Below are 20,280 nucleotides of genomic sequence, written 5' to 3' on the forward strand. Positions count from 1 at the left end.
ATATTGCCCAATACCTACTTCAGATGTGGTTAGAAGAATAATGGAAAAGGAATAATATCCAGAAATCAGAGCCAAGGACAATGGAGGAAAAGTACAAGGGACCTACTTTTCGAGAGTGGACTCAGGGCATGATTTAGGCACATTCTCCACTCCTAAGTAGGGACCTTCAAGATTCCTGTCCAGTCAGATTTCAGATTTACTATGGGACAGTGTCTGCTATATGTCTCCTATAGTTTCTCTTTCTAAATGGAATTTTTTTTATTGTGGTTTTTCTATTCTGTTGTATATTGGGTGTGTGGAGAACAGACAATTTGTCTTTTTAGTACTGAGGTCTCTGGATCCAGAGAAGTCACATCTGGACCTAATAAAGACTATTTTTCATAGTGCTCTGATGAACAGATTGCTGCATATCATATTATGGGCTAAACTGTGTCCTTTTAAAATTCATGTTAAAATCCTAACTCCCAGTACCATAGGCTGAGACTGTATTTGGAGATAGGGCTTTTAAAGGGGTAATTATGGTAAAATGAGATCATATAGGTGGGCCCTAATCCCATATGACTGGTGTCCTTATTACAATAGATTAGGACACAGGCAAGAGGAAAGGCCTTGTGAAGACCCAGGGAGAAGATAGCTATCTAAGAGAAGTTTTGGAAGCAACCAACACTGCTGACACCTTCATCTCAGACTTCTGTCCTCCAGGAATATGCAAAAATAAACATCTGTTGTTTAAACCACCCAGTCTCCGGTATTTGCAAACTAACACATCAGGTATAGTGGACTTCGTGTTTGCTACAGTGGCTAGACAGATTTTTGAGTTGATTCCTTGAAGAAGGGTGTGTGTGTGATATGTACACAAAGGAGGGAAAAGTAAACATTTTGTCAGTAGAAGGGCTGGCCTTCTGAGTCATTAGGGTTATTTCTCAGTACTTCTGGTTCTTCTCTGTGTTAGTCATTTCTTTCTAGGTTATGCTGCTGTAACAAATGTCTCCAAGCCATCTGTGGTTTACAACAACAAAGTTTACTTCTCATGCATACTACCTGTCGACTATAGGGAGAACATGACTCCACTCCATGGATTTCCATCATTCTAGAACTCAGGCCACAGAAATAGCTCCCATCTAGGACATATAGTTCTTGTGACAAAGGGAAAACAGCAACAGCGGCAGCAAAATTAAAGGGCTCTAAATTTTCTGCTCACGTGTGACACTGATCACTTCTGCTTACATTTAACTGGCCAAGACTGATATCAATGAAGTGGGGAAATATACCTCACCCACAGTCAGATGACAGTGGGTGGGGATATATAATCATCTTACAGAAGGCCAGCGTGTAATGGGTACCAGCAATACAATTCAAGCACACAGCTAACCTCTTTGAAGTTAACTGTTGGACAAACTAAATGTGAGTGCATGTTATGTGTGTCACTTCCAGGAAGAAACCTTCAAAGACCATTGCATGATTCACCACTTTCCTTCCTCCCTGCTGTGGGAGACAGTTAGGGAATGCTCATCATACCTGGATCCCTGATGGAAAGAGTGGAGCAGAACTCTTGGCCAACTCATGATAGACATGCAGTATGAGCAAGAAAGTAATCTGTTTTCTTAAGCCACTGAGATTTTATTTTTATTTTTAAAAATAACTTTATTGTGGTATAATTTCTGTACAGTAAACTACACGTATTTCAGATGTACAATTTGATGAATTTTGGTAGATGCATACACCTATGAAACCACCACCACAGTCAAGATACCTAACATTTCCATCACTCCCTGAGAGGTGCAAATTTTGAACTCCCAATTTATCCCTTCCCACTTGCTTTAACCCCTGGTAACCATGAGTCTATTCCCTATGTCTGTGAGTCTGTTTCTGTTTTGTAAATAAGTTCATTTGTGTCCTTTTTTAAGATTCCACATATAAGTCATATCATATGGTATTTTTCTTTCTTTTTCTGGCTTACTTAATTTAGAATGATAATCTCCAAGTCCATCCATGTTGCTGCAAATGGCATAATGGCATTATTTATTCTTTTTTATGGCTGAGTAATATTCCATTGTGTGTGTGTGTGTGTGTGTGTGTGTGTGTGTGTGTGTGTGTGTGTGTGTGTCTTTATCCAGTCATCTGTTGATGGGCATTTAGGTTGTTTCCATGTCTTGGTTAAGCCACTGAGATTCTAGAGTTGTTTGTTACCGTAGTATAACAGAACTCATTTGTTCTGACAAAGGTACTAAAGAAGGTTGGAAAACCACTGCCTTAAAAAACTCATTGTGCCATGTGCGCAATAGGTGCTTAGTAATGTATGACAATTTATCTCTCATCTTTTTATAATGACAGCTGCTCTCTTTTCTAAAAATGATCCTGACCACGGTGACAATCATTCCCTTCTTTGTGCTGCTCCTTATGGTAGAAGATGCCTGCAAAAGTTGTTTGCTTCTCATGCTTTTTGGGGGAACTTCCCCGTTTCTTTCCATTTGAGTGGGTGTGATGGAAGTTGCCATGTATTGCAATGTTGCTGAGGTAGGAGGGGCACACAAAGTTGGGAATTCCTTCTGAGGATTTCCTTCTGGAACCATGAGAGCTGACTAAAGCTGTCGGCGTGAGTGCCTAGACTGTAACGTGCCAGACTCGGGCCTTGCTGCTGGCCCGTGTTCCCTATGGTGCCACAAGAGGCAGTGGTCGGAGCCTGCAGAGAGAACACTGCAGTGCTGGGGACAATGAAGTAGACGTGCAGCAGGGACAGAAGAACAAAGTCAGAAGTATTTGAGTTCCTGGATCTGGTTTTACCTTGATCACACCTGAAGTAGCCAAAGCCAAGTTGTCTATCAGGCATCTGTAAACTTGAACCACAGGCCCAGTTTGGCCTGCTACTTGTTTTTGTAAATAAAGTTTTATTGGAACACAGCCAAACACATTTCTTTACACAGGGCCAGTTTTGCGCTTACAGGGGCAGAGCTAAGTAGCTCGCGGCAGAGAACTTACAGCTTGCAAAGCCGAAGATATTTACTATCTGGCTCTTTTCAGAAAAAAGTTTGCTGACCCCTGGTATATATTATCTCATTCTTTAAAGATATATATATATATACATATATATATGTATTTCAAACTTACACTGAAATATATAAATTCATAAACATTTCATACATAAATGAAAAAACAGAATCATAAACAAATGGAATCTTCATGTGTTGTGTAGAATCAAAAAAAGACTGGGGAGTCAATTATATCTCAATTTAAAAAACAAGATGAGAGAGCACTGCTAGAGGCAATAATGAGTCCCAGAAGCATGTCATCGAGGCAATGGCGTAATCACATTAGTAGGACAACGTCAGTGTCAACTTGAATGCTTGTTTGTGCTGAAGCAAGAGAGAAAGTTAATAAGCCTGATTTGAGCGTTTCATAATTCAGACCAAAAAAAAAAAAAATCCCCCCGAACAAAAAAACCCCCAAATCTGGGTGGAGAAATGGCAGTTGGGATGGAGAGGAGGGGACTTGTGCAGGTGACTCAGATGTGGCCTTTCAGCAGTCCTTCACCTACAGATGACAGACTCCAGTTCTGGGGGAACAGATTGTTTGGCCATGAGAAACCATCAGTAATGATTTCTGTGGTCATCTCATCCTGGCCCAGACTCCATTCCAACCACATTATTAATACACACATTATTCTTCTAAAAGAAATAGAGAAACGCATTCCAGATTGCCAAAGAAAGGAATTCCCCGTGATTTATACTGAAATGTTCCTAGAACTTTTTTTTCTTCCAATCATCCATCTTCCAGAAATACTAAAGACAAATATTTCATGAATCCAGAGGTGCTTCTGGCCAGCATCTGGAGATGATCTTGAGAGTACAAATCTGTTATCCTTTTTCACCACGGGCCTCAACTGTCAGAACATGTAATAAACTTAACCAGCCAGAGGGCTGGAAGGAGGTGGAAAGCATACAGCTACCCACTGGAGCAGGCGGCAGCAGGAATGAGGATGTATTTGTACATACTTTCCTCTTACCTACTTTTGATGGCTCCACTGCGTCCCTTTTCCTGACAAATGTTTGAATGGTCGTTAAAGACACTCCTCTTGCTGACACTCTCCAAGAGTGTGAGTCTTACTGTAATTGTCACATTGAAATACACCTTCACGCAGTAAAAGATGTAGACTATGAAGTCAATCTGATCTGAGTTTGATAGTTGGTCTGGCTGTTTACTATCTGTGTGCCTTATCATTGCGTAGCCTTGCTGAACGCTATTCCCTCATCAGTAAAATGGACTTGTCCATAATGTGATAATGTAGGTAAAATTATTAGCACTGCATTTGGTATAGCCTAAAAAAGAAGTTGCTGTAATTATCATTGTAAATCCATTCTCGTGTTATGACTATACACTTATCAGATGGTTAAATAAAATAGACAATATCAATTACTGGTGAGAATATAAAGCAATTGGAGTTCTCAGACACTACAGATGAGAGTGTAAAATTACTACAAATATGTGGCAAAACCAACTAAGCTGAATGCAGCCCAGTGCTCAGCAATTCCACTCCTAGGTATGGGCCCCAAATAAATACTTACATCTGCTCATGGAGAACATGAACTGGAATGTTCGAAGTGGCCCTAATCAGTAATAACATCCAACCGGAAACTACTCAGATGCCTACCATTGGTATAGTGTGAGCTCAGCACAAAGTTTCAGTAAGGATAATAAATAGTCAGTCTCTGCAGGCCATGAAGCAAAGTCAGCTTATAATTGCATCACTTCTCTTTGTTGTGCTCCAGCAACAGAGTGCTACAGAGGTCTCTGTTGAAACTACTTAGCTGCTATCATCATGTGAAGGCAGCCGCGGAAGCTGTGAAAAAGAATGAGTAGGGTGTGTTGTAATAAAATGTTATTTAGGAATGCAAAGCTAAATTTCACGTAATTTTCATGTGCCAGGAAATATTATTCTTTTGATTTTGTAACCATTCAAAAATGTATAACTCAGGGGAAGGGTATAGCTCAAATGGTAGAGCGTATGCTTAGCATGCATGAGGTCCTGGGTTCAATCCCCAGGACCTCCATCAAAAAATAAATAAATAAATCTAATTACCTACCCCCACCAAAAAAAAAAAAAATGTATAAATTATCTTCACTTGCAGGCTGTATGGAAGTAGGAGGTGGGCCAAATCTGGATGGAGTTTGCCAACCCATGGTTTTGTGGATAAACTATATCTTCACACAGCAGAGCGCTACACGACAACAAAAATGGAGAACTACACATACACTGCACAACGGTGTGGCTGAACCTCAGGAACACCATCTTAAGTGAGAGAAGACAAGTGGTAAAAGTACAAGGTTCCATTTATATAAGTTACAAAAGCAGGCAAGTGAATCTCTACTTCTGTAAGTCAGCATAGTGGTTGCTGCGTAGGGGGTTGTGACAGCAAAGTGGAACATAGTGATTCAGTTATATACATATTCATATTCTTTTTCATAGCAGACACTAACACATTATAAATTGACTATAATTCAATTAAAAAAAGAAAAGTGGAATGTAGAGGAGATTCTGGGGTGAATGGTAATGCCTATCTCTTTATTTAGTTTATAAAACTAACAAGCCACACACTTAGGTGCACTTCTCTAGATGTCTATTACACTTTAAGAAACGCTGGGAAACCCCCAACAAATTCCTTTTCTTCAGTGCAGGCCTTCTCTACCCCACCCCTCAACAATTAGGTCTCTAGAGGCTCCTCCCACTTCAGTTACCTTATTTACTATTCCAGAGAGTCTGGAACACCGACTTGTCCTTTGGTTTAGTGGAAAGAGTGGCTTGAGATATAGACTCAAGCCCTGGACCTAGCAATGAAGACCTGACCTTACCTCCCCTGAGCCTCCTTTGTGCAATATGGGCAAAGCACTTAGTCTTTCTGAATTTTCTTTTGTCATCTGGAAAATGGGAAAATCATTCCTTGTTTATATGTTTAGTATAAAGACAACCCTTGATAATGAGGAATTGCTCTGCTAAGCAAGTTGTGACCACCTAAGACATTCTTTTTTTAACCACTGACAATGATGAAGTTTAAACACATCCATCTTCTTTCTTCTCTGCCTTCTATTCCTCCGCTTGGGGAGACAGTATTATATAAAGGTTAGGAACACAGACTATCAGTTCAAATCTTGGCTCTGCCACTTGTCCGGGAGCATCTCTGTGCCTCTGTTTCCTCGTTGGTAAAATGTCCACTTCCTGTTGTCCTCTAGAGGTTGTGGTGGCCAGCCTCCGAGGCGGTCCCAACGATCCCTGTCCCCTGGTATTTACACCCTAGTGCTGTGCTCTCCCTCACTCCGTGAGGGTTGGTCTGTGTGACGACAGGATATGGTGTAAAGGAAGGCGTTGCACTTCTGAGACTGGGTCATGAAAGACTGTGCCTTCCACCTTGAGTAACCTCTCCGTTTTGGCTCACTGGCTTCAGGGGAAGGCAGCCACTGTGTCAGGCTGCACTATGGAGAGCCCTGCATGGGGAGGCACTCAGTCCTGCCCCAAAACCACATGAATGGTCTTGGATGTGGACCCTCCAGCCCCAGGTGAGTTTTGAAATGACTGCAACCCTGACCGTCAGCTTGTCTGCAACTTCACAAAAGAGCCTGAGCCAAAACAGTCTAGCGACTTGCTCCCAGATTCCTGATCTCAGAAATCGTTTGATAATCAACGACCTTACAACAGTGACAGTGTCGGATGCATACGGAGCTGCAGTAAAATATTAGCTGTCTTTATCATCTGCCGCCTAAAAACTGGTGCTCCCGTATCTGTAAAGTTCATTGCTGGTGTCGCCATTCTGTGCTGTGGAGTAGTCAGTGTCAGTGGCTCAAGCATGGGCAGCTTCTCTTCCTTTCCCTGACCACCATAAAGACACAAGACTACTAGGTGGCTGCTGTCCGGAGAGCACTGGCAGGGTGGTTGGGAGCCCCAGGGGAAAGGCGCCCTCTCTCTAGCACGCTCTCCTCCCGGGGTGTCTCCAGGCCCTGCCTCTCGAAGCGTCACTGCTGCCCTCTGGTCATTGCTGCACATCCTATTCTTCAGACCCTTTCTTGTTTTCTCAACCTCCTCAGACACATGGATAGTCCAGATTCTCCTTCTCTGGGACATGGACTTCTGTTTCCTTTTACTGTGGGTGCCATAGTTGCAGGGTCAGCCATGGTGTCTACTGTTTTTTCTAGAAGCAGAAGTTGAGACCGAGTTAGGAGTATAAGAGCTTTATTGAGGGTAAGGTCTGTGGAAGGTAATAGAAAGAGAAGCAGGACTGGGCAGGGGGAGCCTCAGGTTGCAACGTAGATCTGACACCTGGGAAAGGAAAGGAGGGAAGAAGCAAGACTGGGGTGGGATAGCCTGAGATCACGATGCAGGTCTGAAAAGTCATCGATCCAAAAGGAAGCTGCAGAGCAAAGAGCCTAAAAGGAAGCCAAGTTCAGGCTGAGATGGCCAGGCCGTCATACCTTTGCCAAGCTCAGTCATTAGTGAGGGCTCCTGGGGAGTCGTGGGGCTTCAGCTTAAAAGTCAAAATGGGTTCTAAAGATGCTAACAGCTGGGGGTTCAGCTTTTTGCAGCTGAATGGTAGGTTCTTTCTCAAAGGGAAGTCTGAGTGGTGCACTTCCCTGACTGCTACAACTTTATTCTCATAGCCAGGTCTGGCCTCCTGGGTCCCTGTCCTGTGGCAAATGTCTGAGCTTCCAGCTTGCTTGGCAGCAGGGATCCTACTGCCCCCAAATGGAGTATCAATATGAAGAAAGAAGGTACTTATAGAAATGAGATACAATTAATTATCTCCAGGGCAACCTTAGAGAATCCGGGGAGGGGGTGTGGTAGTAATCAATCATCATGTTTTCATTGAGCAGATACTGTGTGTTCTGTACTGTGCATGGTGTTTGCTATTGGAGACCCCCAACTGTAGAATCATAAAATTAGAAGGGACTTGAGTGCCCAGTTAAGTCTCCCTTCCATGAGCAAGACTCCCTTATATAACACCCCATGTAGGCTCAGTATCCTCTCACCTCGAGTGATGGTAAGCTTATCACCTCAGTCATCACTTTGGCTGTTGGACCACTCTAGCTGATAAAATATTCCCTTTGAAGTAAAATTCAAGATGCTCCCACCATGAACGATCGTGGACACACAGAATTCCCCCAGAGAGAGAAGATAATTTTTTGTTGGGGGAGCAGGTAGTGAATTGTACCATTGTGTTTCCACAGCCTTTAATATTTGAAGTCACTTTAATAAGACTTCTGCTCTCTCATTTACTGATCCTTTAAATATTTGAAGACAGTTGTCTTTGTTCTTAAAATCCGATTGGCACGGGGAGGCTATTTGAGTCTCTGATTCCCCAACTGTGAAACCACAGGGTCTGACTATCACCAGGGTTTCTTTATGGCCTAAAAGACTATAAAGCCATGAAAACTTCATGGAACAATTCTCAAATAAAAGAGAAATCCATATAAATTAAAAGACAATGCGCTCTCTCTGAAGTGTTTGTTGTACATTTCCTCTGGAGCACACTGGGACTCAGGAACTGTGGGACCATCTGCTGAGCTGTTGCCCATTTATGCTGAAATGAAACAGGCTCTTGCTAATTAGAAGCATGCTCCTCAAGATGAAACAATGCAAGCTCTCCATCGTCTCCCCACCATTAGCAATTCCTGATGCTGACTGGACATGTTAATACAACCCCACTCTCCATCAGGAAAACAAATAAAACAGGCATGATGGCTCACAGCGCAAGAAAGAAGTTTTTATGCTTACATACTCAACCAGCACTCACGAATGCACAAAGTACTCACTATGCACTCGTCTCCATGGTAGGTTCTTCTACATATATTATTTTGTTGTATTTAATACTCATAAGAACATTATGAGGTCGATTTTATTAACTTCACATTTCAAACGAGGAAATCTGAGCCTCAGAGTAATCAAGTGACTTGTCTGAAGGTTACCAAGCTGATTAAGTGGATAAACGAGGACTTTCTGACTTAAAGTTCAGTGCTCTGCCTACATCTACTCTACCACTACGAAGAAATTTCTTAATAAAAATTCCATGCCTGTATATGTAGAATATACAACTGTTTTAGTTTGGGTGATCCCAGAAGCAGATCCTGAAACAAGGATTTAGGTGATTTCTTTATTTTAAGAAGATGAGGAAACACCAAAAAAAATGGTAAAGCGAGTCACAGAAGGGAAGGTAGTCAATAAATTGAACATTATCAAACCAGATACACTGTGGACAACTGAAGGTAAATCCTGCTGGGGAAAGTCTGAGAGCCAATTTAGGACACAGGGCACAGAGTTAATCCATTCAAGGGGAAGGAGCTGGGGTGTTTATAAACCAACCCTGTCAGTCATTGGTTGAGGTCTTCTTCTAGCTGATGTTAATTTCCTGGCCATGCAGGGGGACAGAACGTGCTTCAGAAGCCTGAGAAAGACCTTAGGCTGAGAAATTCAGAAACTGGCGATAGGAAATTGGGTTGGTGGACACTGAAATAAAGGGGGAGAGGATATGGGCGGAGCCTCGACAGCGCCTGTTGTGGCAGCTAAGTGCCAAATACTATGTTATCTGTCAACAAACATATCTCGACCACCTACTGGATGAAATAGCACAAGGGTGAACCACACAGATAGACACCTGCTTTCATGCAGCTTATTATCCAGGGAGTAGGACAGGAATAGGTTATTCCAAATAAATATAAAATAAATAAAATGTGCCAAGTGTTGGGTAGGAGAAGCTATGGACCCACTCAGCCAACCCTTACAAACAAAAACCAGACCCATTCAATCTTACCCTCTGTCTCCTTTTACCTCTGACTCTTTTCTCCTTGTCAGAGCCAAGTTCCCTAAAAGAGTGTGTTTAGAGTCTGTCTCCTACAGTAGATTATGAGATCCTTTGGGGATGAAATTTTTGTGTTATCTTTAATTGTATTATATAATATTTGATACATAAAAAAGTATGGATTTGATTTTGACATCAGCCAAGATAGAGTTAAGTTCAGTCTAACCTCTCTCTCTCCCACCGATTACAACTAAAAACTTCCTACAAAATACAGAACATAATGACTCTGAAACAACAGTAGGCAGATTGGGAGGGAAGTCCATTCTTGAATAATGACATGTAATGGGAGTGAGTTTCAGGGTTTTTTTTTTCCCCCGTTTTTTCTCTCCTAGATTTGACCTAAAGGTAAAGAGAGTCCCAGACTGCAGAGAGGATAAAAGAAATTCTGAAAAAAAATTCCCTGATTTATAACCAGAAGACTGGGAATAGGGGACCTTCACGAGCTGACAAGTATAGGGGGAGAGTCCTGGATTTTTTCTTCTTCTTCCTTTTTTCCTTTTCTCTTGGCTCTTCCCTGAGGCCAGCCGCATTTGGGAAGCTGCAGGACAGCAGTGGTGATCACAGTGTAGGCATCTATGTGATGCAAAAAAGAACCCATTTTTTCTGGACAAAGAAACTTGGAAAAGGGCCCCTCTGGCCCGGAGAATTTAGGGGAAATCCCTGGGGTATTTTTTCCCCCTTTTCCTCTTAGTACTTTATCACAGGGTAGGCACATTTCCATGGAATTTCTCAACAGCACAAGAGGGTACAGTTTTGAGAGGTACCCTGACTTTCTAGCCAGAAGACTCCGAAAAGAAGTCTCTGGTTCTCATGGGAAACAAAGAGTGTAAAGGGAATCTTGATGGGAAAAGTTCTGGAAAAGGGGATTCCCTACATCTTTGTATAAACCTATACGACCTTAATTCACCCCTGAAACGCCCATTTCACCCCTGAGGTACATGGAACAGACCTAATGAAACATCAGAAAGACTTTGAAAACTGAACTGACATTGGAACCATCACTACCACTAGGTGAGACAGATCTTGCGATCTGAACCTAGCCATGATGATTACCTGCTAAAATAACACCAGCAACAAATCAACATTCCTTCGAGGATATTAACAAGACTTAAAGTCTTACAACAAAATATTCAAAGTGTCCAGGATATAATCCAAAATCATCTTACATACAGAAGACCAGAAAACTCTGGCCACTCTAAAAGGGAAAAGATAATCAATACATAATAACCATGGTATAACCCTGATGTTGGAATTATCAGACGCAGACTTTAAAGCAGCTGTTAGAACTGTTCTCCATGAGGTAAATGTGAACACTTTAGAAACGAGTGAGAAGATGGAAGCTTTTAGCAGACAAATAGAAATGATAATAAAGAATCAAATTGAAATGTTAAAACTGAAATACTCAATAACTGAAGTAGAATGATTCACTCTATAGCCTCAATAGCAGAATGGAAAGAACAAAGGCAAGAGAAAAAAGATTTTAAAAAATTAAAAGAGCCTCGGAAGTCTATGGGACGCAAAGAATATGTGTAATGTAGTTACAGTGCAATATAATATAATGAATACCTAGGCACTTATAACCAAACTTAAGGGGTAGAACAATATTAATACACTAGTTACCCTCTCCCGTTGTCATGCCTACTTCCCAGAAGTAACTTCTCCCCTAATTTTTGTATTTTTCATTCCTTTTTTCCTGTAGTCCTTTCACATATGTATTTATTCTCCTAATAATTTACTTCAAAATATTTTGTTATAATACTGAATTTAATAATTTGAACATAATAATTTACAACATAATGTCTGTCATCTGCATAGTAATCGATAGCTATAGTGAATTAATTTTCATTGTATAATATATAAGTGTGTAACTAGGCCAGAAATTAAATGTCATTTTCCTGTAGATTAAAACTGTTATTTCCAGTTTTTAATTATTCGTTTGTTTATTATTCTATCATAAACAATGTTCCTATCTATGATAATTCTTTTGCTTGTCTCCTGGTAGTCATTTGTAAGACTTCTCCAGGGAGAAATCTCTAGGAATGGAACTTCCTCTGGACCATAAGGTATGTGACTATTTAATTTTATTTAAAAACTGCCAACTAATTGTTGTACCTATTTGCATTCCCTTTCTGTCATATCCTCACCAACACTTGTCAGGCTTAATGACTTTTTGTTTTTATGGTAAGTAAAAATGATACCACAATTTGCATTTCCCAGACTTCTAAAAAGTTAAACATCTTTTTAACTGTTTATTTGCCATATATATGTGACTTTCTTTGTGAAATACGAATTCATATCTCTTGCCATTTTTCTTTTGGGTTATTTGACTTTTCTCATTAAGCAATTCTTTTTATATTCTGTACGCTAATCCTTTATCACTTAAAAGTGTTCCAAATATGTTCTCCAAGTTTATGGCTTGTTTTTTCACTTCCTCTATGGTATCTTGAACAATAGACATCTTTAATTTCAGTATAGTGGGATGTATTCACTTTTTTCTTTTATGCTAGCATTTTTTGATGTCTTATTTGAGAAATAAGTTTTACCCCATTGTCATAAAGATAATCTCCTACATAATCTGCTATAAATTTTGAAGTTTTGCCTGTCACATATATCTTTAATCCATTTGGGACTGGTTTTTGTGTATGATCTGTAGGAAGGATCCAATTTCATTTCAGTCTGTTTGGACGTCCAGCTGTCCTAGCACCGTTTAATGAATAAATCCTCTCTCCCCAAACAGTCTGTGATGCCCCTCTAATGTTTTTTCATATATGCAAAGGTCTATTTCAGGAACCACTGTTCCAGGTCTCTAGTTGATTTTTTTTTCCCCTACCAATACCAGATTGTTTAAATTAGCTAGCTTTATAATAAGCCTTGATATCTGGTAGTCAATATCCTCCCAGTTTGGAATTACATTTCTATTATTTGACATTTACTCTTTCATATACATTTTAGAATCAGGGAGTCAATTTCTTTAGACCATCCTAATGAAATTTTAATTGAAATTGTATTAAGTCCATAGATCAATTTAGAGATAATTAATATATTTACAGTAGTCTCTCTTTCCATGAATATAGTATATTTCTCCTTTAATTCTTTATTTAAATTATATTTTCTAGACATTTAGTTTTTTTCTTACTGTGTCATAGGAGTTCTTTATGTTTTCTGGAGGTTTATAGGAATGAAATTAATTTTTATAGATTGATCTTATAAGCAACCACATTTAAAATTATTATTCTACTAATTTTTACATAGATTATTTTAATCCTTCTGTATATAGTTATATAGTTTTCAAATATGATATTTCTTCCCCTAGACCTAATTATTTTTGTTTCTTCTCCTCATCTGATGTCTCTAAGGAATGATGTTCTGTTCCTTAGAGTACTATGGGGCTGTCTAGTACCTAAGACTAAGAGAAAGAATAAGGGGAAAATTGTGTACATGTTTTTATCATCAGGAGAATGAGAGATTATTTCCACTTAAAAAATTTTAAAAGAATCATGGAAAACAATGTTGTGTTTTAATTATTACACAAATCACACTTATTCAACATATTAATTGTTCTCATATTATCTCAATCAAGGGTTTTTAGATATTATTTCCATTTTACAGATAAAGAAACTGAAACTATGGAATGGAGCATATGCTGTCCAAAGTCACAACTCTCTAAAGTATTGGACCTGCAATTTGAACCCAGTGTGTCTGGATTTTTCCAGTATTTCAAGATCACTCAGAACTTGAGGTGAGTGGAGGAAGAGGTAAAGAATGCCTCTAGCTTAAACAATGGAGTACACTGGGGCATTAACAGGATGGAGAGGTCATAAAAGGTGTGCAGAGGAGCTGGAGGAAATGTTTGATTCTTGCTGCATTTTTCTTTCAAGTTAAGACCTAGTTCTCCATCATGGTTTAGTTCACAGATGATTCAATACTCTTTGTTAATATATGGAGAAAAAATTATTTTACTGGAAATGTACTCAGTGGTTTGAGAGAAGAGCACCCTGTCTCTTTTTGCTACACTGTAGCCTGACGCTGTGGCCAGCTCTTCATATATGCCCTTTTGAGCCAGCCAAGAGCAGCCACTGTCAGTCCTCAGTTACAGAACAGCCATCCTAGTTCGAGGCCCATAGCTATGGAATTCACCGTCAGAGCAAATTTAAATAAACCCAAACCTATATTTAGTATGGCCTGGCATATCTCTTGCTTTTGAGGGGAGGGGAAGTGGTGGAAAGCCCTTTAACAGCTCCATCTAAAAAAAAAAGTCTGCCCAAGAGCCATTCCATCCAGAAATCTGGGACCTCCACAGGAGTATAAATCTGCACCAGCAGTCATTTTAAGACTCGCGGGCAATTAAAACCATCCTTCCATGATGCAAGGGGCACTGGCTGTATCACTCAATATCCCAGCTAGAAACAGATGACATTCTCAAACTGGATGATTTGAAGACAGTTTTAAAAAAGAAGACTATTCACGTGGTATAGTCATGGATTAGGGAAACAAGGAATGGTGAAGTGCCCTGTGGCTAGTAACAACAAGCAGTGATTCAAGGCTTATGTAAGGAAGGTTAAGGAGGGGCGGTGGTTACCAGAACCCAGAGCGGATCATCTTAGGAGAGGGCATCTGACAGGACCTGTGGCCTTCAAATTAGGGACACAGCCAGCCTGAGGTGATCTGTCATGAGAGAGTCTAGAGAGTAAATCTCCAGTCTCATTTTCCTTCTATCTTTTGATCTCTTGCCTCCCTTTGGCTGAACCCAAGGAAGCCATTGCTCTTGGGAGCCTGTTGTTGGGTTCATAAAGGCCAGCGCCCAGGAGCACAGAGCAGGTTGGAGAATGCTGGAGAGTGGTTATGAAGGTCCAGTTGGATGATATTTGGCACCATCTTTGCCCTTCAGCTTCCCCTCTTCCCTTTGTCTAGGTAAAAGGTTGCTGTCCTCAACATAGATGACACAAAAATCCCATCAGATAGTATAATGTCACATGAGGATCTCAATTTGGTTGTATTCCCATCTGAAGCCTAAAAACACCATAGCCACCACAAGGTTCTTAATGAAAGGATGGGGTGGAAATGAAGGTAGATTAGAAAAACATTAATTAAATAACCTCGGATATAACATCAGCTTCTGTATAACTGATCATGAAGCCTGTGTAGATAATCAGAGCTGCCTTCTTTGACTGCCATTTGTATTTCCATTATTGACTGCCAGTCCCCCAGCTGAGTGGCATTCTTTACCTATTGAAGTAAACTGAAGCCTATCTTTATGACATCTAAATCCTTGAAAATCCTGTTTTGGATTGCCCTAGGTTTCCACTGAACAAAACTGTTGGAGACCAAGGAGTGCCCCCAGTGAATCCTCTAGGTTATAGACACAGTCTTCTTTACCACTATCATGTGGTTGCATCTCAATTTCCCTCTGGTACTTGGAATCACATATCCTTGCTGGGACAATGATTCCTCTCTTTGCCTGTTGGCTCAGCAGCATGAGAAACCCAGAAAATATGGGGAAGTAATAGTCTCGGCATCACAGTCAACAGTAACAGAACTTGTTCTCTGGTGAAAGTACTTCTCCTTCAGGGCAGTAGTAACCCCAGACCCACTGAATTCAAGATAGTGATTTGGCAGGCAAAAATTTCTCCATAGGATATTACTTTCCACCTAGTGCCCAAAGTGAGCCTTTCTTAGGCCATTCCATCATTCCATCAAGCCAACTGTGTATATGAGTAATGGAGCACATGATAAGACTAGTGAATTTCATGGGTGGGAGCCCACTGTCATACCTCCTTTGTTGTAAAATGTTTTCACTAATTGAAAGCAAAGTTATGTTATACCTTATAGCAGTGAATTTATTTGTTAATCCCAGGCTACCAAGAACAATGCATGGTATATAGAAAGTATTCAAAAATATTTCCTAAATGAGGAGAGAGAAAGGAATAAATTGACCAAAAATGAAATGAATGAAACATAGGAAATACAAGTATTTAAGGGAAGAGCAAAGGAAGAAGTGAGAAAGAGTGGCCAGAGAGATAGAACAAATAAATAAACAGGGCAGATGCTCTCAAAGTCAAAGTTGGAGGATGGAAAGAAAGGAATGGCCAAGAGGGCCAAGAGGGCTGCCAAGATGTTGCATAAGACAAAAGCAGGAATAGGCACAGTGGAACTGGCAACTAGGAGAGGGGGAGGAAGAAGAGTCAGAAACTGTTGGGTTTAAATGAGGAAATGGATTCAGAGAGTGTAGACCACTCTTTTAAGAAAATTGGGTGAGACAGAAAGAAAAGAAATTAAATAAGAGGTAAAGGAAGATTCAAGGACACGTTTTACTTTTTCTTTGTTTTTGCTCTTGGCCCTAGTATTTTAAGAATATTATTTCTTTTAGATGAAAGAGATTTGATCAGGGTTCCACATTGTAGAGGGGGTAAGGTTGTATCTCAAATAGGAGACGATTGATGAAACAAGATTTCGGTGAAGACTTAATCAGACACTGAAGGAAATGGTTGTAACCTTGTCATCTTGGTGGCAGCTGGAAGTCCCCTCAGAGTCACCTATATTTTGTAAAGACTCGGCTCAAGATTCATCCTGTCTCTTCTATTCCGGGGGTTTCTGTGCCTGGTTTCTATCAGCTACTGCAGCCCAGGGTGTATCCTGGCTGGAGAGGGGAAGCAAGGAAATTGAGGAAGAGGTTGGAGAGAGGGATCCAACATCTGTTTGTGTCTAGGAGCTGATTTGTACACTCAGCAACTTCCTCACGCCTGACATTTTTTGAGCGGGGGCTTTCCATAGGATCTTAATTTATTTCATTTAAATTAATTTTTTTCTGACTTCTTGTGCTCAGGTTTTGCCCTTTCCTCTAGAGTGCTTTTCAAATTTTTTTTTCCCTCTGAATCAGAATGGGTTAGAAATATAAACAGAGAAATCATGGCAAACTTGTCCATGTGGGACAGAAAAGATGTCACTGCAGTTTTAGTGGAGCATCTGGGTAGCAGTTATAGCTGAGAAAAGACAAGAGGACTTCATGAGGACTAAAAATTTTACTTCTTTCTTTTTTTCCTTTTTCCTTATGAAATAAACTTTTTTTGTTCTAAAGTGGAAATTTAGAGATGAAAAAGTCAAGTTCCCTGTCCTCAAGGAATTGTTTGTGTAGTCAGGTGGGGATGTGAAAAATATGGACCCACAACCAAAGACCAAGATTCCCTGGAGTAGAAGAAAATTTGCAGGTGGGATCTGTATTCCTCTGGCCTGAGAACTGAGTGTCCCAAGACAAATGAAAAAAAAAAAAAAATGCCCTTGGGGAAGGAACTTTGAGCATGAATAGAGTGAAGTGGCTGAATCTTCTATAGTAGCTGAGATAAAAAGAGTAGAAGAAAGAAAAAAGCAGAAGAGAGGAATACTGTTCACTCCTCATTAACCCTTTATAAGGCACTTACTGTGGGCTAGGCAGTGGTGAATTGACCTGCAGCAGTGTAGTGGCGATATCTTCCTGTGCAAACTCAGAAAATCACAGCATCTGGCCCACTGATCCCTAGCTAGCTTGGGATCCCTAGACCTTTAAATGTCCAAGAAGGTAGTGAGGATGGATCCATGGGTTGTTTTAAATATTTAAATCTGAACTGATGGCATTTCACTATGAACAATTGTGTAGTGAACTGTGAGAGTGGCTACAACCAAACTTGCATGAGGCCACTCCCCTCTGGTCATACTGAATGTTTTCATTTCTCTAAGAAGTCACACAGGGGCTATATGACTTACATTATAGTCCTTCTGCCTTGTCTCCTTTTTCTACTTGTTAATTTTATCAAATCTTTTAAGAGCTGGTGAAGGTGGCATGTTATCAGGCCCAGTCTGGGTTAAGTTTCTCTTCTGGATTCTCACATCACCTTGTGCTTTCCCGACCAAATCTTGATCACTCACACTGCCTTGGGACTCTATTTCCATTGGTGTCCCCCACAAGACTGTGAGAACTTCCAGCAGTATCTGAAGCTCCAGCATCTAGCATGATGTCCCACCTAACATAATGCCCAGCTCATAGGAGGTGCTCTATTAACATTCGTTGAATGAAGTTGTAACAAAGAAAGAGCAAGAGTGCTTCATTATTACTCAAAAGTTTATTTGTGTCTCTTTCCTTTCTCCCATTCTTTTTCTTTCAGCTGCTGTAGAAGAAACAGCCACCTTGCTCAATGGGTGCTCAAACTTCCTTTCCCCAAACAGATCTCTCCTTGAATGTTGCCTTGGGCTTCTTAGTTCTCAGAGCCAAGGGACCATGTAACTCACCTTGCAAAATCTCTTCCACTGCAGGGAAACTTGGCCTGATGCTGCATAGGGCAACAGAAACAGCACCAGCTAGGCTGTCCCAAGAGGGAGTTCAGACATGTCTGATGAGGATTCTTGTATAGTAAAGAGATATGACTGCCACTAACTCATTTTGTGGCCTCTGTACGTTATTTACTCCCTCTGAGTCTCACCTCCTCTGTAAAAGACGGAGTAAGAAAGGTTTGGGGGACCAGGTGGGAAGTAGCATAGTGTGGTGAAACAGATAGAAACGATGTGGGATTCGGACATATTTGGGACAATATCCCAGCTATGTCATATATCCTTTTTGTCTCATAACTTCCAAGTCTCAACATCTCCTATGTGAAAAGGAAATAATGATACCAGGCTCTTTGGGCCATTTTGAGACTATGTGGGCAAGTGTTACAGTGCCTGTTGTAAGGTAGATACGGAATAAGCCGTATTCTGCCTCTCTGTCTTATGGGATCTTCCAGTTCTCTTGTTTTCTCATTCTGGGTATGGATCTCCTCATAGTCAATTTCAGTCAGCATTCTCTTTGACTATCCTCACACAGTTTTTCAAATACTTCATCCCTTTTCCCTTTTCTCATTCATTTAAAAATTTTAAATTCTATTTATTGATTCAGTATTTTAAGCTAAAAAATTCATTTGGAAAAATTCTACCTCTGTTCTCTCAGTGTTGGCTAAGTGATCCTAGTCTAGTGGTCCTCAAACTTTTTGGTCTCAAGAACCCATTACACTCTTGAAAAGCACTGAGGAACTTAAACTACTTTTGTTTATGTGGGATATATCTATTAATATTAGAAATGGAAGCTGAGAAGTTATAAAGAACATTTATTAATTTATTTTAAAATAATAATACATTCATTATATTTTAAAATGAGAACTCATTACATTTTTTAAAATAAAAATAATTAGTGAAAAGTGTGGCATTGTTTTGTATTTTTACAAATCTATTTAATGTCTCATTTGGTAGAAGACAGATTCTCATAGCTGCTCTACAGTCAGAATCTGTGCAATACTTTGTTTTGTTGAAAACTGTGAAGAAAATCCAGATACGTGGTTCGGATAATCACAGATATTTTTCTTTGATACTACACCAAAACTTGACAAGTGGTAAGTTCCTAAAGCACACTTGCAACGTGAAATTTAAAACCATATCAATAAGCTTTCCACATTCTAGTCCATTGAAATCCATTGGTCTATTTTTGGAATGGATTGTTTTGCCCATGCTTAATTTTGTAACATCACACACCTGTCATATGGAAAGTATCAGTTCTTCGAGTTATGTAGATCTTCAAAATGTTGATTCACTTTATTACATAAAATTTTTAAAAAAGTCACATTTCTTATTATTACCACCAATCTCATCAGAAAATCTGTGAATATCAGGGTGTTTTCAAGCTCATGATAGCAGACACAAGTTTTTCAAAATTAAAATTTTTGCTTGAAAGCTTGCATTTAATCACTGGCAACAGATGCTATGAGTTGTTTTCTTCAAAGTGGTAGGCTCTTTTCACTCATTTTTTAAGAAAATATGTGACATACTCCCAAGTCCAAATAACCATAGTTTGTCTGTCAGTCACTCTTACAAGTAATAAAAATAATTTTTACTGCTTCATTGAGAAGAGTTTTAAATGAAATTGGCTTTTATTTTTAATTTTTGTTTTTGAACTGTGACTGTGTGGTGTTAAAGTTTACAACAACTACTAGAATAGTGTGGACGCTGCTAAAGCACCAGCACTTTTATTCACCACTGCTTTTGCACCATCAGTTAACACAGCAGCAGTGCAAATGTGGACACAGTGAAAAAAGCAATCACTTCTATTTTTATGAAGATAGTTTTTATTTCACAGACTCCCTGAAAGAATCCTGAGTATCCTCAGGGTCCATGGACCATACTTTGGGACACATTGCTAATGTATTTTTTTTTAAGGTGAGCTATCCTCAACTGTGGACTAGACATCAAGTGTAATTTGAAAGTACTTCTCACTTTTCTTTGACAACGACCATGCCTTCCTTTCCAGATGACATCTGCCTAGTATGTAATTGGTGACTACATCCGAGTAAACATGTGGAAAATGAGAGCAAGTGGGTGTGTGGGCTCAGAGGGAATTGCTCCTTTAGGGGATGATGGGAGAGTGCAATTCTGGAAGGAGTTCAGT

At 39.9% G+C, this 20,280-nt stretch overlaps 1 long non-coding RNA gene across 1 annotated transcript in view; it reads left to right on the forward strand.

Annotated features, from left to right (window-relative positions):
• Window positions 1-10,077: 10,077 nt before the first annotated feature.
• Window positions 10,078-20,280, forward strand: part of LOC105092820 (uncharacterized) — an 80,254-nt gene continuing 70,051 nt past the window's right edge. Inside the window, exons 1-3 of the long non-coding RNA XR_010383821.1 lie at window positions 10,078-10,850; window positions 11,842-11,902; window positions 13,449-13,578. This is a non-coding gene — a long non-coding RNA (uncharacterized LOC105092820). The remainder of the gene's footprint in view (window positions 10,851-11,841; window positions 11,903-13,448; window positions 13,579-20,280) is intronic.

The sequence above is a fragment of the Camelus dromedarius genome, chromosome 14 (genome assembly GCF_036321535.1).
Source record: "Camelus dromedarius isolate mCamDro1 chromosome 14, mCamDro1.pat, whole genome shotgun sequence".
Taxonomy (NCBI): domain Eukaryota; kingdom Metazoa; phylum Chordata; class Mammalia; order Artiodactyla; family Camelidae; genus Camelus; species Camelus dromedarius.